Source organism: Anomaloglossus baeobatrachus, chromosome 5 (assembly GCF_048569485.1).
Source record: "Anomaloglossus baeobatrachus isolate aAnoBae1 chromosome 5, aAnoBae1.hap1, whole genome shotgun sequence".
NCBI classification, from domain to species: domain Eukaryota; kingdom Metazoa; phylum Chordata; class Amphibia; order Anura; family Aromobatidae; genus Anomaloglossus; species Anomaloglossus baeobatrachus.
The window spans coordinates 317009954-317029379 of record NC_134357.1 but is presented as its reverse complement, the minus strand read 5'-3'; positions in this window follow the sequence as shown (position 1 = coordinate 317029379).

Genomic DNA, 19426 nt, shown 5'->3' with positions numbered 1-19426 from the left:
TACAAGTCCCATACTAACACATAGCACTTTGAATATCCCAATCATTAATCTGCTTTAATGGTATAATATATATTAACAATACACCTTTGTAACTGGTATGAGGCATAAAAAACAGGTGGAGGAATGGCTAGTCATGGGGATTATTATGCAGATTTAATTGGGGAACTACAAGTCCCATATTACTCTATAACACATAGCACTTTAAGTACTTTAGTTAGCAATTTGCTTCAATGATGGAATGTGCACTATTGTTATATATATTTTTATGGCTACCAATTGTGATAACTGTTGATATTAAGCATCATAAATATATCTTAAAAAGATTATATTGAGGAGATACATATCGTGTTTAGTACTAGAATTTTATGATCGCTATGATGTGGACCATATTTGTTTATATATTCTATGAACTGATATGAGATTCACTATTGTGATGGGATATTGTCTAATGCTGATGTTAATAACATATGTATGACCTTTTCTCCATGTCCTTGGGTACTATACTGTGGAATTAAAATACATTTTAAAAATATTTTCAATAAAAAGTATATTTTACTATCTTGATTCCTTGAGCGTCTTTAATCTGAATACCTATATCAGATTGTGTGTTATGTTCTAACTACAGTATAATGTACTGACTTATCCACACTTCACTATGCCCTAACAAAAGAATCCCTTGGGTCCTGCTTCTCTCACTATACCGATTTCAGAGTCAAATCATAGCATACCGAATACAGCTGAGAAAATACACAGCTCTGCTCTGCCTCATTGAATAACATTGGTCCGAGTGCAATCCCTTCTTTTATCGGATTGCACTGGTCCGGTTTATACGCTCGTGTGGGCGAGCCCTAATAGTCACTTCTAGGTAACGTAGAGCGCAGTGTGATGCAGGGAGTCTGCAGGGAATTTGCAGAGCAGTGACATCACTGAGAAGCAGAGAAAAATGGCGCTGCACACCATAGAGTGGTGGAAGGCGAGTATATTAATACACTCACATCACATTACATGCACATACACACATTTAATGAATAAAAAAACTTAATGGAAAGGCTTCTTTAATGACAAGCATACACGTCACCTACCCTGAATGAGTTAGTAAAGCATTAAGAATTCTGACCCTCTTGTGGGTAATGTCGGAAATTCAGCTCAGTCCTGTTCACGTGATCCATTCTGAAATGCAGTACTATACGTGCCCTTACAGCAAGGGTGGCGCTGTTTTAGAGAGAGGTAAGCAAACCTTGTTCACTCCTGTACAACCCCTTTAAGAGGCCTTGCTGATAATAAAGTGGATTGTTGCGTAGTTTATCATTCCTGTATATTCATTCCTGACACATCGCATGACAGAAGCAGACTTATAGATACTATACCATAGAAATACTGTGCTAACTGTAAATAATTAGTATACCCATACCAGTCACGTATACGCTGCGCTACTGTTAATGACCTCTAGCGATCCAGTCCATATAGCATAAGTACTGTATTTTATGCCGGCCCCTATGAATGAAGGACTTGTAAAATGAGGGGAGCTATGTCTGAGAACAAGAACTCAGAGACGGTTCCCTGCTTGGCATCACTGGACAAGTGATTCTGTTCTGTAAGACATCTGGGAATCCTGCCAAGGTTGCTCTGTGTTCCCATGGACTGTAAGCTCCAGTATGAAAGAGGGTCCTCTTTCAGTGCTTGTCAGCCTGGGTTAGGTTGTGGCATCTTGGTCTGCCTCCTGGGACTGCTTTAAAGCCATCAGTAAAGTAAAAGGATTCCAATCCTCTGCCAGGATGACTGCCATGTACCCGTCTCCTGCTGCCATCATCACTTACATTGGAGCAGTTTTCACAATACATGAAAGGGCAAAATTTATAAGGGGACATGCTGCATAAGACATTTTGCGCAGCTCATGGATATAGGGCATGCTTGACGTCGTTTCCAACTTTTGTTGACGTCTTATCCTGGCTTGGCCCAATCTCACCCATAACCGATCATTTGTGCAGCTGATTTATATAAATTCTATTCCTTATGGCCAAGATCTCTGCAAATTTTGCACGATTATTTAAAAAAAAAAAAAAAAAAAAAAAAAAAAGGACAATTGTCTGAAATATAGATACACTGACAAGCAAAAGGGTAACAATGTTTTGATCTTTTGAATTTCAGGTTCCATATCTTGCCATCCACTACACCTTTGAGCATGAGACTATCTTCGTTTTATAAACAACCATCTTGACTATCTCGTAAATAAATTTGACTTGCAACTATTCAGCATATGATTAGTTATGCAGATTCTTGTCATGTATCTGCATTGTTACTGTTTTGCTCCCAAAAATCTAAATTAAAATTTTAATTATTTTGTTTGTATTTTGGAAACCCACCATTAACCTTCAGCAGTGCCTGAATCCTTCTGGGCATGCTGTCTGTCAGATTCAAGCATATCTCGACCAAAATTTCATCCTAGATCTCTTCTACATGTTCCCAATGTTGGTGCATACTGATCGATTCACTTGGGGATGTATACAGCTTTTTCTTTTACCCTACCCACAAGTGTTCGATTGGGTTGAGGTCTGGGGACTATGAGGGCTAATCCAGCACCTCTACTTCATTGTTATTGAACCATTTCTTCGCCAATTTCGACGTATGCTTCGGGGTCATTGTCCTGCTGGAAGACTGTGACGTTCTTTTCATACCCATAGTACTAAAATGTACGAAGTAACTCATCTTGTAGGATACACACATATAGCTCAACATTGAGACTACCATCGATCCTAGTCAAGTGTCCCCTACCTTTCGCTGATAAATTCCCATATTATCAGGCTTCCTCCACTGAACCTGATAGTTCCTTTTATTTCTCAATCCGTTAGCCCTTTTTTTTTTACCTTGTTTCTTCCAGACCCATTTGCACCTACCTAAGCCTAGTCTAATAACTTTGGTCTCATCACACCAAATCACCCATTACCAATCTTGTACTATCCGCTTTTCGTACTTCTTTGCAAACTTGATCGGACACTTCTTATGAAACTTATATTAAAGTCGAAGTTCCTTCACCTTTTTTGGGCCACCATTCCAGACTTGTGTAATGTGCGTCCCACAGTGCATGCATAGATGTCTGTGATGTCACTTTTACGAAGCATATGAGCCGCCTACACTGGTGTGTTTGTCACCAGAACTGATAGACCTTGTGATGAGCCGACTTGTTGACGCCAATATTTTGTTTGGACGTCCACCTGTTGGCTTTTTAACAGATGTAAGGACTTCATTTAATAATCTTCAACTGTCATGTCACTCACATGATGCAAGTTTGGCAATTTTCTTGACCAAGAGACTGGTAACGATGAGCTGAATGATGCAGTTTCTCATTTCTTGGAAATCTTCATGGCTGCTCCTTGATTTGAACCAGTGACCTTTCACTTCGGAATCAAAAAGATTTTTAAATCACCAGGAACGAAACAGTAACAATGCAGTCACATGACAAGAATCTGTATAATTAATCACCTGCTAAATAGATGCAAGTCAAATTTAAGTATGAAATAGCCAAGAGGATTGTCTATAAACTGAAGGTCATCTCATGCTCAAAGCTGTAGTGGATGGTGAGATATGGAGCATGAAAGTCACAAGTTCAAAACAATGTACCTCTTTGCTCATCACTGTATATGCCCTATACCAGTTCAGGAATGTCATAGCTGCCTCAATTATAGTGACAAAAATATAAAAATTAGTTGCAGTGTGGGACAAGCTGAAGAGTACTGTCAATATGGTCTGGAGTCTTCCTTATTGATGAACTGCAGTTTCTTCCACCCATCTACAGCTGATTGACAGCTCTGTGGGTTAGCACATTGTATACAGATCACCAAAATCCCTCTTGACAGTGACATACCGCCAATGGCGGCAGACCACACAGCATTATAGGTCCCGTGAGTCGGGGGCTGATACCAGCGCCGACACAGGGGCTCCCCGCCCGACATCACACTTGCAAGTGTATTGGTGTTGCGTATTCTGATACAGTTGAAGGCAATGAAAGAGGGAATACTCTGCTCCCTCCTACATCATTCTCCCACTGATCTCTGACATCTCAGCACAGTGGGTGCAATGACGTCACTACTGCACACCTGCTGTGCCGAGATGTGCAGAGCTGCAGACCTCTCGCCAAGGAGACCACATTATAATATATGGAGGATTATGGGGGTACATTATACGATTTGGAGGACTATGGGGTGCATTATAGTATGTAGAAGCTAATGTGGGGCTCATCATGCTATATGGAATACTTTGAGGGGCTGCATTATACTATATGAAGGACTATGGGGGGTGCCTAATATTTTATGCAGGGCTGTGTGGGGCCCATTATACTATATGGTAGGCCATGTGGGTCTCATTATACTATTTGAAGGCCTATGTGGGGGCCCTTATAATATGTGGAGTGCCATGAGGGAGCCTTTCTACTTTATGGAGGGCTATTTGAGGGCCTCTATACTATATGCAATCAATTATACAGTGTGAAGCTTTGTGTGGAGTCCATTATACTGTGCAGAGGGCGGTGTGGGGTCCATTATTCTGTTTGGAGGGCTTGTGGGGGCCATTATACAGTGTGAAGAGGTGTGGGGGCCATTATACTGTATGCAGGTTCATTAAACTGCATTGAGGCTGTGTGGGGGGTTACAGATGGTGATCATGCTGTGTTGCAGTCACTATACTATATTTTGCCAGGGTAGTTGATGGGGTACTGTAGGTCCATCAAACTGTTTGTGTGAGAGGTACTGTGGAGAAATTCACTGTGGTGGTAATGTATCATACTGTTTGTGGGGCACTTTTGATTACATCAAACTTTATGGGTGCAATGAAAGGGGAATCCAGGGGCATTAATAAGAGGATTACTTTGTAAGGGCTGAAAAATTGTGAGATATGCTCTTCTGTGACCCAGCTGAGTATTTTTTTTTTAGTGGTGGAGGCAAGTAGAACTTCTGCCATGGGCCCCATGATTTCTATGTACGCTACTGTTCTCAGAGTATGGTGTACTTTCTGGCACTCTTGTATCATACTAACACCAGTTATGCTAAGATGTCACACAGCCATACTGTATGTGTGTGTGTGTGTGTGTGTGTGTGTGTGTGTGTGTGTGTGTGTGTGTGTGTGTGTGTGTGTGTGTGTATATATATATATATATATATATATATATATATATATAAACTGTATATAATTTCTCAAACTTCAGATTTGTTACATATGGCTCTTGGCTATAAATGTATTGCATGCAGTGAGCAAAGCTTCAGCTAGATGGCGACATAAGATGTAATGTAGTCCTATAGCCTGCATCCAATGCATCCATCTACAAACGTGGATGCTGCAATGTAGCTGTGTTCAATGGGAAAATGTAGCCCTATCGTGCAAGAACTTCAAGGAAACTGTCAGGTCCTTGGCCAGACCACAGTTTTGTGCATGGACAAAAAAGATGAATACTGCGAAGACAGATACCAGATAGTCTCCAAAGTGACTGGCATCTTCATTGAAATGAATGGCTCTGTCGAGGTTCCTATTGGAATTCTGCTTTTCATGGATTTGGACAGAAACACTCAGCGGAGAGCATTGTATGAGTGTGAGCCTTAACTAATGCTTTCTACTGTGTACTGCTGCAATTATCCTGCCAGGGTAAAATATATCAAAGCCTAAAGTCTACTGCCACTGCTACAAAACTCCGTACCTCAAACCCTCTGTACGACTGGACAGACTGAGCCAATATAATAGTGTATTTTACTAATCAGGTAGGATCCAGGGAATTACAGACCAGTAAGCCTGACCTCTATTGCAGGATGAATCTTCAAGCAAATTGTCAAAGAACATTTACTTAGGTACCTGGATAGGAAGGCATTAATTAACCAAAGCCAGCACGGCTTTATGACCAAAAAATCTTGTCAGACCTGATTTCCTTCTACAACAAAGTCACTGAATGGTTGGACCAGGGGAATGCCGGGGATATAGTATACTTTGACTTTAGTAAGGCATTTGATAAAGTATCACATGACACCCTCATTGAAAAAATGATCAGTTAGATGGATTCACAACTGGTTTAATGATCGTGCACAAAGACTAATACTAAATGGCTACACATCAAACTGGAGGAAAGTCAAAAGCGGGGTGCCACAAGGCTCTGTCCTGGGGCCAGTGCTGTTTAATATCTTTATATATGATCTGGACAACGGAATTACCGGGGAAATCATAACATTTGCAGAGGATACTAAGATAGGGGGAGTAGTCAACACTAGAGAGGAAAGAGATCATATTCAGAAGCATCTAGACACACTTGAGCAATGGGCCGAGGAGAACAGTATGATGTTTAACAGGGACAAATGCAAAGTCCTACAGCTGGGTAAAAGAAATGTAAAAACTATATATAGTATGGGACGAATAGAAATAGGTGATAGCACTGGGGAAAAGGACTTAGGCATAATAGTAGATCCCAGATTCAACATGAGCCAGGTGTTACTGCACTGACGATAGTTCTTAAAGACATTGGCGGTATGTTTGGGGTCTTCCACTTGCTGCAGAATAAATTTGGAGCCAGATGCCTACTTGATGGTATTGCATTATGTATAAGTTTCTGCATGTAGTTCTCAGCATTGAGGACAATATTAATCCTAACAAAATTCCCAATGGAAATGCAGCCCCAAACTTGCAAGAAACCTTCACCATGCTTCAATGTTGCCTGCAGACACTCATTGTACCGCTCTTCTGCCCTTCGGTGAACAAACTGTCTTCTGTCTAAGCCAAATATTTCACATTTAAACTTATCAGTCCAAAGCACCCACTGCCATTTTTCTCCACCCCATGTCCTATATTTGCAAGCATAATTGAGTCGCTTGGCCTTGTTTCCATGTTGAAGATATAATGTTTAGGCTGCAGTTCTTCCATGAAGAATTCTCAGAACAGTAAATGTATGTAGCTTGGTCCCAAAGGTTCCTGCCACTTCTGAGCTCATGGTACTGTTAAAAAGAAGTAAGCATGATGCACCTCCCATCTGCTTCACAAAGTTTCCTCTGCCAACCACTGGATTTATGGCCCCCAACCATTCCCGTTTCTTTTGGGCTTCTTCAAAAGAGATTGAACACCACATCTTGAAATCCTAGACTGCTTTGAAATGTTTTTCTGGGTGAAACCTTGCTTAAGCAGTATAACTACCTTGTGTCTTGTTGCTGTCCTTAGTGTCACGGTGCATGATCTGTGACATAAAATGGTCTTCCAGAAACTCACTTTTGTAGCAACTTACGTTTCCTTACCAAGGTTTAAGCCTCCTGCACAGCTGTTTCTGTTTCAGTCAATGAAACAAATACATATGAAATTGATGATCATTATCACCTATTTGGTATAATTGGTTACTCATAGCCCTGATTATAATTCTACAAAATCACTGACTTTGTGCAAGTGTATCTAGAAGAGTTGATGCTATTTTGAAGGCAAAGGGTGGTCACACAAATATTGATCGGATTTCGCTTTCTTTTTGATCATTCACTTTACATTTTTTTTTAATTTATAAAAAATAAACTATTAATACTTCTATTTTTTTTAAATAATTCCTTCTTTGCAGCACTTTCCCATGTCTGTCTAAAACGTTTGAATAGTAATGTATATGTAATGACAATCACACTGATAGTAACTCAGCAGGGGCATGCATAACGGGCACCCCAACAAACAAATAAAAAACAAAATTATTCAACATTAAGAGGGGTCACAGCGCACAGATGCAGTCACAGAAGGACATAGCCCTCAACATTTAAAGACAGCGAGAGGGACATGTATTGTGCAATGTACACAGTAATTATGCTCCAACTGATGTTCATTAGTGTTCTCACCTGCTATGATACCCATTTGATGGCCCCATAGTGTATGATGTCCCATAAAATGTACATCCCAAACACAGAAGGATATCCCCAGCAGGGCCCCCACACAGACCCACAATATTAAGATAACCACAGTGCACTCAGCAAAAGTATAATGCCCCACAGTGACCCCCAATATAGTATAATGCCCTCACAAATCCTCATCACAGTTTGATGCCCCTACAGTGCCCCTCACACAATATGATATCCCCACAGCAGGGATCCCACCTCAGTATAATACCCCCATAGTTCCCCTCACACCATATGATGCCTCCAATGTCCCCCACACAGTATTATGTCTTCACAGCTCTCGACACAGTATGATGGCGCCCAGAACTCCCCATGTAGTAGGATGGCCCACCTCCACACAGTGTAATAGCCATCTCAGCCACACAGAGCATGATGGCCCCCACATCGCTCCACACAGTATGATGGCCCCCTACAGCCTCTCCAAACTGTATGATTACCCCCACGGTTTTCCCATGCAATTACAGACTGGCAAGATAAAACAAAATAACCTAGTCATCTAGCCCTCATAAGCTCCCTGTCCCAGCATTGTAATCAACTGTATTTGCATCCTGAGGACTTGCATCGTGCATCCCCAACTCATAGGGGCCATAGCTTAACTCAGCTTACAGAAGATAGATGTACAATGACAATTTTTAATTTGACTGACAATGACAACTGGCATGTACTAGTTATATATTGATGATATTAACAATATATTATGTAATTGCTATGTACACTGGAGATCAAAATTAGAGAACAACACACAATTTCCTAAATGCTAAGGTCATTCTGTAGTCCTATGTGATTATAGCATAACAAGAGTAAACTAGCAGTATGTCATGCTTATTTCATAAACTGAATTTATTCCAAAGCACATAATAAAAATGTAAATGAAATCAATGTAAAAGAACACAGATCAAAATTAGAGAACACTTTCAGATACCTGCAAGTTATTGGTGTTAGTCTGGCTCCCGGTGCTAATTTTCTTAATAATTTGACAAACCCTATGTAACTGGCAGCCTAACTTTACAGTTTGCACTGACTTTGCAAAAATGGTGTGCCGTCGCAAAGTGACTGAAACCCTCTGACAGCAAGTTTTCCATATGAAGGCCAAATGGGTGACCCTATCAGCCATTGCAAAAGAAGTTGGTCATTCCAGGTCTGTGATTTTGAGAATATTGCATCTTTACATCACAAACTCTTTCAAGTCCACCAAGAAGGCTGCAAGAGAGGACAGGATAAAGCGGAGAATCTCCATGAGTAGTCATTTCAACACCAGTTGGAATTGCTCGGCCGTTCAGCACTGAACAATGTAAGGATCTGTCTCATCATACAGTGTCATGACGTTTAAGAGCATTTTGACTGAAAGCCCACTCTGCAGTGACCAAACCTCTCATTAGCAGAAAGTCTAGATTCACCTTTGGTGAGGAGCATGTTGTGTGGACAGAGGATAAATGGTCAACTGTTCATTTTAGAGATGAAACAAGTTTAATTTATTTGGGTCTGATGGGAAACACTATGTTCATTGACAAACTGGGAAATACCGAACCTAACAACACTGTGTTAAGAAGTCAGAAAAGGTGGTAGAGGAAGTGTCATGGTTTGGGGAATGTTTTCTGCAGCAGGAGTTGGACCTCTCATACAGCTACATGGCAGATTGAATGCAAGTGTATAGCAGAACCTTCTTCAATAACATGTGGTTCCTTGTGTTCAGTCAGCAATTTTCATGCAAGGCAATGCCCCCTGTCATATCACAAAACAGGGAAAGCAGTTAGTTGAAACAGAAAATAATGAAATGGCCAGCCCAGAGTCCTGATCTAAACCCAGTAGAAAACCTCTGAAAAATCCTTTGTGACAAAGTTAAGGCCAAGAAACTTACAACAGTCAAAGAACTGTGGAAAAGACTGTAAGAAGAGTGGACCAAAATCACACCAGAGCAGTGTGAGAGACTAGTGATGACCTGTGGCCGCAGATGCACTGAAGTCATTCAAAACCAAGGCTTCCTACTGATTGGTGACTGTTGTTACCTTCAGAAAATTTAGTTATAATCTTTCTCTGTGCTACAATCATTGCTGTTCTCTAATTATGATCATCACGTTTTGGGCAAAATAAAGGTTTTATGTTGATAAACTTTGGATCTTTTGTAAAACACTGTTCTAGTGGCATGGTGTACCCCTTACAAAAACACCTTCAAATGTTGATTAATGTAGATTACACTATTTCTGAAAAAAGCAAGTGATCATACATTGTTCTCTATTTCTGTTCTCCTGTGTATGTAAATAATGATTTCTGCTATTCAACCGTGTCGCCTTATACTGGTGTGGCTGTTTTTATTGGTGGTGTGTGTAGTGCTGCTAGCTGATATTTGATCTCCATTGTCTTGTGCGCTATACAACACCATATGCAGATCGGTAAGACTTGTTCGCTGCTTAGAAACCAAACAGAAGCTACCTGTGATGGTTCTAGAGCAGCTACAGCTTCTACAGGATTCTTAGCGGCACTTTGCACACTACGACATCGCAGGTGCGATGGCGGTGGGGGTCAAATTGAAAGTGACGCATATCCGGCGTCGCAGGCGATATCGTAGTGTGTAAAGCCTTTTTGATACGATTAACGACCGCAAAATCGTCGTAATCGTATCATCAGTGTAGGGTCCGACATTTCTATAATTTGGAAATGACCGATGTTACGATGTTGTTCCTCGTTCCAGCGGCATCACACATCACTGTGTATAAAGCCGCAGGAGCAAGGAACATCTCCTACCTGCGTCCTGCGGCTCACGCTAGCTATGCGGAAGGAAGGAGGTGGGCAGGATGTTTACGTCCCGCTCATCTCCGCCCCTCTTCTTCTATTGGCCGCCTGCCGTGTGACGTCGCTATGACGCCGCATGACCCGCCCCCTTAATAAGGAGGCGGTTCGCCGGCCAGAGCAACGTCGCAGGGCAGGTGAGTGCATGTGAAGCTGCCGTAGCGATAATGTTCGCTACGCCAACTATCACCATGATATCGCAGCTGCGACGGGGGCGGGGACTATCGCGCTCGGCATCGCAAGCATCGGCTTGCGATGTTGTAGTGTGCAAAGTACCCCTTAGACTGCTTTAGTGAATTACTCCTATATATTCTATAGAACCATTCACAAAAACATTTTATCTATGAACCGATGGTCTGAATAAAAATAAACACCGACATGTCCTACTCGACTAGAGTAGTGAAAGAAACTTGATATTTCAAGTGAATTAGTCTGCAAAAAAAACACAAAAGCTACAAAATGCCATCTGCATACTGTTCATTTTTTACAGATTGGCTGCTAGAGGACACTTCCATCTGATTTTTTTGTGTACAAGAAAAACATATTACAAAGACATGTAAAATGGAACAAACACATGAAAAAAAGACAATTTTTGAGATGGCAAAATTGAAAAGTAAATATCAAAGACAATAGGGTTGTTCGTATTGCCTTTGTGGGCCATTGAGTCTTAGGGTGGGTGCACACGATCCGGGTTTTCAGCGTTTTGTACGTAGTGTGCTTTTGCTGCATTCACTGCTTTGTACAGTGGATGCACAGTGGATGGGATTTATAGAAATCCACTTCTTAACTGACATGCGGTACAGCTTTCCAAGCCGCAGCATGTCAATGTATGCGGCAGAAACGCAAGTATTCGCAGGGAGAACAGAGCGAAAGTCCATAGCGGCCCGAACCCTCATCGTGGGCACTGGCAGCTGTGATCTCCTACGGACAGCACTCACATGTCCTCAAGAGAAGACACACTGCGTCCAGAAAGCAGCATGTCTGGATCATGTGCACCCACCCTTAGTGTTCGCTTACAGGTGGGACCAAGGTGTCACTCAAGAATGTAACTGTGACGCCCTGGCAAAACCAGGTAGTCACACACTAGGCCCCCGCATAACACCTTCCCTCACCTAGGTGACACACAGCCGACCTGAAACCCTAGTCACCCCCCCTTAGGGCAAGACAGGCACACCAGTGGACAGGACCAGGCAGTTAAGGAACGCCCACCTAGGGGTCTAGACAGCCGGGGGCGGGAAAACAAGCAGTTTGAGTTTCGCTACAGTCTTAAGTTATAGTTCAAGTTGAGAGGAGTGAGGCTGGAGCTAGGTGTAGCTCCAGTGAAGGAGAAGTTCAAGTTAGACGGTGCCAGGGTCGGAGCCCTGGTACCTTGGCTAGGTGGCAGACGCTGGTCTCCGTCAGCAGGAGATGGGAAGACGGCTCGGCAGCTCCGAGGTGGACTGGGACAGAGTTGGAGCCTGCCGGTACCGACATCGGAGACCCAAACCGGAAACCGAGCACAGAGGGGGTACTCGGACCCTGAAGCCAGGACCGGAACCAACAGGTCCTGTCCCAACCAAAGTCCCAAAAGCAGACAAACACCCAAAGAGAGGGATAGGGCAACCGCCAGGGCCCATAGATCCCACGGGTCAGCGTCAGCGGGCATATTTCCTCAGGCACACAGAAAGGAGGGAGCAGACTCCCGTGTTCCATACTGGGAAGTCCAAACACACAACCACAACTAGTGCAGAGGAAGAGACGGCGGCCACCAGCCCGGGTGGGGGACCAGAGTACAACCGGCCACAGCGGCTGGCCACCAGCACCTTAGTTTAACAAAAGACTCGTGTGATTCATTCAATTGTGAGTAACCAAACATCGCCTGGTCCATTCGGGCGTGCAAGCCCCTGCCATCGCCATACCCTGCACAGAGACACTGGGCCCCGGGGCAACCATCCCTACCCACGGAGGGGCTAACATCCAGCTGCCACTACATTTCCCCCGGGTATTCCACAGCAGCAGCGGTGGTGTCCCACTTCACCACACACCGTGGGTGGCGTCACAGACATTTTGCAAACAACCCCTGTATAAATACGTCCCTTTTATTCAGAGTGTCCACGCGACCCCCCGGGTCCGGAGAACCCCTCAAGCCATACCGTAGATCCGGATCCGAGCAGCACCGGCTGCTGGAACGGGGGCGGCACATAACTATAATGAAAGTAGCGTTTGAAGTCATATCTGGACCCTGCAGCACCAGTGAGTCCAAATGGTCCACCTTTATATATGAAGACACCAGCATTTATAATTGCATGAGCAAGTCCAAAGCCCGGCCACAGTAGAAACAAGTTATAATTTCTTTACACTTGTTGCTTTGCCATTCCTAAAAAGATAATCTGCTATGAGATCACCACACACACACACACACACACACACAGACACACTTATATGGTTGTGTAGTTTGAAAGATAAATGGATTTTTACAAAATCCACATTTCAAGTAGAAAAAGGTGGAGCTAGGCAAGGGATAGAGTCGGGGAGGAATAAACCCAGGATGTGCTCCGAAGACGCCCAGAGCACTTTCATTTGGATTAAACAGTAGACTTTTACAAATACAGGTACAGATTAATAAATCTTTCAGAGAGGTACATGACCATAGCCCTGACAGATTCCTTTTAAATGGGTTTTCTGGGAATAGCTTTTTCTTCCCCCTTGGGATCCACTAGGTTACAATAATATTGGTAGGTGTTCCACTCCTCAGGTCTAGGACTGTGTCTCTGCACCCCGATACTTAGGTTTATTGTTGACATGCTGCAATGGTGACATCACGACTACATCACACATGACTGCTACAACCAATCAATCACTGGGCTCAGTAGCTCTGCTGATGTGGACGATATGAGCTGCTGAACCCCACTGATTTGTGTGCTGAAGTTAGGGTGTTGAGAGGCAGCTATTCACAGCTGTAAGACCTGTTAACATTTATATGTATATATATATATATATATATATATAGGTTAAAAGACTGTTTGGTGGACTTCCTTGTGTTATGCTGCCACCTGCTGCTCAAGTGACTAGATTGAGTCTGGAACAGGAGGAGGAGGAGTCTACATGTGGCTGTGTTTTGGCAGAGAGGTGTGTGCTGGCGTGGGCTGTAAGATAGAAGGCCTGAGTCTGCCCTGTTTTTCCGAGGTCCAAGTACCTCAGAGTGTTGCGTGGTGTCCCCCCCAAGACACAGATCCAAAGAGGCTGGATGTGGAGCGAGGAGCCAGGCAGCATGTGCAAATTACAAAATTACAGATCCAAAGAGGCTGGATGTGGAGCGAGGAGCCAGGCAGCACGTGCAAGTTACAGACCCGGGACAAAGACTGAACTTTAGAGGTGTCTGCTAGCGGAATACGGGCCCCAACGGTGACAAGGTACCCCACGCTGAAACCTGCAGTTAAGTGTGCACACTACTTTTAGTTAGGGACAGATAGGAAAAGACTCTGCACTGTGTTATACGAGTAAGGTAACAAGGACTCTGCGGTTTTTTTGTTTAATAAGGATTTCTGTGTTTTGCTTTTGGGAGTACAATCTGAGGCTTCCTATCCTTGACTAGTTATTCAAAGTGGTTGTATGTATATTGCATTATATCTACTGCTGTGCACATTCCCGCTTTTCTCCCCTTCCCACACTTTTCCTCTACCTGTGTTGTGCAATACATTATTAAATTTGCATTGATTAACCCCCGTGGTTCCGTGCAGTCCTTGCGTATCCCGTTACCTGCAGGTTATTACATTTGGCGTAGTCGGCAGGATACGCAGGCTGGTACGGAACAATGGACGGACAGGGGGGTGTCGCTGATGGAGGTGTTCTAATACAACCTGATGGGGGAATACCAGCAAGGCAGCTGTCCCTGGGGGCTATGCTGACCCATATACCAAAATTTACTGGCAACAATGTACCTCTCCATGACTGGGCGCAGAGAGTGAGGGGCATGTTGAGAGTAGCAGGAGTGACTGCTGAAAATCAAGGGGAGATACTGTTGATTGCCCTAGAAGGCCATGCTCAAGAGACCATTTTATTGCGCCCTGAGAGTGAACGAAAGACGTTAGAGCAGGTGGTGAAGATTCTTGAGAGAGTGTATGGCGGGAAACCAGAAGCAGGAGATTTACAGGTGCAACTGTTCTACAGGCTGCAGGGTGAAGAAGAAGGTCTGCCACAGTATGCAAATGCACTCCAGAGAATAATGAGACAAATGCTTACAGCAGAGCCAGAGCTAGCACAAACCCCCGGTTATGCTGACCGTGCCCTACGAGATCAATTCCTCTGTGGGTTACATAACCCCAAGATCAAAGGTGCCCTCCGTGAACGGCTCAGGGTAGAAAAAAAACTAACTTTCCAGCAGATATTGGAAGAAGCAGTCTCCCGCGCACAAACTGAAAATTGCGACCCGCAGAACGCCTGGGGTGAAGTTTGTATGCATAAGGTAGTCCCGGGTGAGAAAAACCGAGAACCGAGCCAGCTTGAGGCTAAAGTGGATCAGTTACAAGAGACTGTTACTGCTCTACAAGAGTTGCTGAAGAATATGCAAGCCCCGGCGTCAGAAGTAGGAACTACAGCACCGCGGCCAAATACCCGCACGCATACCTATCAAGAAGAGAGGGGACAGATCGAGCAGAGACGATCAAGACCCGCTGGAGACTACCAGTGTTGGAACTGTGGAAATCGGAACCATTTATTCCGACACTGTCCGGAGAGGAAGACGTCTCAAGAAAGACCGCCGTTAAACTAGTGCCTCCATCCATGGATGGGCACATGGCGGGGAGACCAACTGAGCTTAGAGAAAACCAACGCCCTGAAGATATAGCAGCCTGCACGCCGACGATCACGGCCGAATTTGAAGGGAAAGAAGTAAGATGCCTGATGGATACTGGTTCCCAAGTGACCACCATGCCAGAACAGTTCTTCTACCAACATTTTGGACAAACTGTATCCATTGACAAAGGGGCACATATCAAACTGAGGGCTGCAAACAATCTTCCCATTCCGGTTGTAGGGGTCGTGTGGATGGACATACGTGCCTGTGGCCAGAACTTAGGCAAAAAAGGGATTGTGTTAACGAAGGGCCGGTACGACAGAGAGGTGCCAGCTATCGTTGGCATGAACGTCCTGAAAGAATTAGACCAGTTGCTCTTCAACAAGGGGGCTGTGATTACTGGAAGACAACAGTTGCTAACAGGCCCGCCCAAAAGGTCTTCCAACACCTTATCCGTGCCCGAGGACTGTGGAAGAATGGTGGGAGCCGCTACCCGGTGGGGAGGGTTCGAGTCCCAAGACAGACAACAATTACTCTACCTCCAAATCGTGAGACAGTCCTCACCTTGCCAGTCGGGGCCCACCGTACACTCGAGGGGATGGAGGTGTTGGTGGAGCCTTACCGTGGTGAAGAGAACGGAGACGAACCGTTGGTGGCTCGCACTTTAGCAACAGTAAGAAATGGAAGGGTCCCTTTCCGTTGCGTGAACACCGGTGAACAGGCCTACACCTTGACCTCGGGAGTTGTTCTGGCCCATGTCTACCTGGCGCCTGAAGAGGTGGCGGCCACAGAATCGATTGAATTGCAGCCCATGGCAGGGGAAGCCTGGACTTGGGCTGTTTCTATGGAAAGAAAAGAGAAACCCACTGATCAATGGAACAGTTGCGTCATCTTAGGGCAGATGGGAGTGGACCTGAGCCCCTTCGCTTCGGAGCAAGCCCAAGCCATAGAGGACTTTATTTGGGAGAATCAAGCCACGTTCTCCCGTCACGCAGAAGATTTCGGCTGTACTGACAAGATTCAGCACGAAATACCCACAGGAGATGCCCCACCGATCAGGGAAACGTACAGGCAAATACCCCCAAAGTACTACCAAGAGGTAAAAGAGCTTTTGGCGCAGATGCTGAAGAGCGGGGTGGTAAGAGAAAGTCAGAGTCCATGGGCTGCCCCAATCGTGCTGGTCAAGAAAAAGGATGGGTCTACCCGCTTCTGTGTTGACTACCGCAAGCTTAATGGATGCACGGTTCGTGATTCCTACCCTCTGCCCCGGATAGAGGAGTCCCTGTCGGCGTTGGGAAAGGCACGTTACTTCTCCTCCCTCGATCTGGCCAGCGGATATTGGCAGGTCCCTGTGGCAGAGAAAGACAAGGCCAAGACCGCATTTATTGTACCCATGGGACTCTTCGAGTTCAATCGCATGCCGTTTGGACTAAATAATGCCCCAGGAACTTTTCAGCGCCTCATGGAAAGTTGCCTTGGAGACATGAACTTCGAGGCCACATTGATTTACCTGGACGACATAGTAGTGTATTCTGCAACCTTTGAGAAACATCTAGAAAACCTGGGCCAAGTGTTTCAGCGGTTACGAGCCCATGGGCTTAAACTAAAACCAAAAAAATGCCGGATCTTTCAGGAAGAGATTGAATATCTCGGACACAAGGTGTCAGAAGCCGGCGTACAGCGATCCGATGGGAAAGTGAGAGCAGTGCTACAATGGCCCACACCCAGCACAGTGCGAGAGGTTCGAGCTTTCCTGGGGCTAGCCGGATATTACCGTCGCTTTATCAAAGATTTCGCGAAGGAGGCAGAACCTTTGCACGAATTGCTCCGAGGGACTGCGAAAGGACCAAAAGCACAGAAAATTTGCTGGGGACCAAGACAAGCAGAAGCCTTACACCGATTGAAAGAGGCCTTGGTTAGCGCCCCTGTGCTTGCCTATGCAGACTATAACCTCCCCTTTCGGTTGTATACAGACGCGAGCCTCTACGGCCTGGGTGCAGTACTGGCCCAGGTACAGAATGGCACTGAACGGGTGATTGCATATGGAAGTCGGACGTTGCGAGAAGCCGAGCGCAACCCCGAGAATTACAGTTCCTTTCGGTTGGAATTACTGGCACTAGTATGGGCAATAACCGAAAGGTTCTCGGAATATCTCACGGGAGCTCAAATTGAAGTCTATACGGATAATAACCCCCTGGCTCACATCTCCACCGCCAAACTGGGAGCAATGGAACAGAGGTGGCTGGCACGACTGTCCAGATACAATTATCATGTGCAGTACCGCTCTAAGCATGAAAATCAGAATGCGGATGCCCTTTCTCGTGTTACCACCGAAGCCCCAGTGGGGGAGAGAGATGAACAGTTGGAGGAAGACGAAATTCCGGACTTTAGTAAATTCACCGCTCAAGTGGTAGAGGCTCGTATGCTGGAAATTACGTCGGGCACGACATCACGCCTGCTTGGCCAAACCAGAGAGGAATGGGTGAAAATCCAGTCATCTGACCCAGAACTGCTTCAAGTGAAAGAGTGGGTGATCCAGCAGCGCAAGCCTAGAAAGGAAATACGGGCCACGCTGTCGCACGTGGCCCTCCAGATTCTCAGCCAGTGGGATAAGCTGTCGATGCAAGAAGGGATGCTGTATCGGAAGGTGCACCTAGCTACAGAGTTGGAAGTACGGTGGCAAGTAGTGATACCCCAGAAGATGGCAGTACCATTGGCCCGAGAGGCGCATGAGAAGGGAGCCCATTTCGGACCGGACAAGACTTACCAGTGGTTGCAAAGAATAGTATACTGTCCTCAGATGCTTCGGGCAGTAGAGAAGGCCTGTAAACTGTGCCGTTCCTGCGAGTTAAGTAAGGCTCCTCCACAGCAAGCACCAGTACAGACTATTGTAACCAAAGAGCCGTTGGAAGTACTCATGATCGATTATCTCAAGATTGGCCACTCCCACCGGGGCTATCAGTTCTGCCTTGTGATGACAGATCACTTCTCCAAATTTGCGGTGGTGACGCCCACCAGAGATCAGACGGCTGAATCAGCTGCTCGAGCCGTCAGTGATGACTTTATCCGGGTGTACGGCTGCCCCAAAAGAATACATTCTGACCAAGGAGCTTGCTTTCAGGGCAGTGTCATGAGAGAGCTGCAAAGGATTTACGGAATGCAGACGTCAAGGACTACGCCTTATCATCCACAGGGCAACGGAGCCTGCGAGAGATTTAACCGGACCCTCCTACAAATGCTACGCACGTTGGAGGATGATCGTAAGAATCACTGGCCCGGCTATCTCGCAGAACTCGTGTGGGCGTACAATAATCGTGTCCACTCCACCACTGGGTACACCCCATACGTGCTACTGTTTGGAAGAGCCGGAAGAGGCATTGAAGAGCTGAACCTAGCTCCCCCCGAGATCAGTGAAGGTCAGAGCGTAGGTTCCTGGGTTGATTGTCACCGTCGACGGCTGGAGACTATCCATCGAATTGTCACCAAGCGGTTGCAAGAAAAGACACACCCGCAGCGGAAACCTGTGTGTGAAACCCCGTTCTTACCAGGAGACAGAGTACTAGTTGCAGAGAAACACCCGAGACACAAGTTGAGCGAGCGCTGGAAAACAGAGCCGTACATTGTGATCAGAAGAATCTCGCCCCATGGATCAGTATACGAAGTGAGAGGCGAGCAAAGAGGCGGCACCCTCATCCTGCATCGTAATATGCTGAGGCCCTGCTATTCAGAAGACAGGACCAGACAAAGTACCCCGGAGACGGTGCCTGTGCCTGTTCCTGTTACCTTCGAAGAGGGCTCTGATGATGAAGAATGGTGGCGGGCCCCGACCAACCCAACAGACTGAGAGAGATCCACACCCCCATCCGTTCAAGACACAGGTGCCACCCCTGCAGAGCAGGAGTCACTAATCTCCAGAGATGGGGACGAGAATACTGTACTCCCTGATACGGCGCCGACGTCTGGCGAGTTAGCTGTGGTG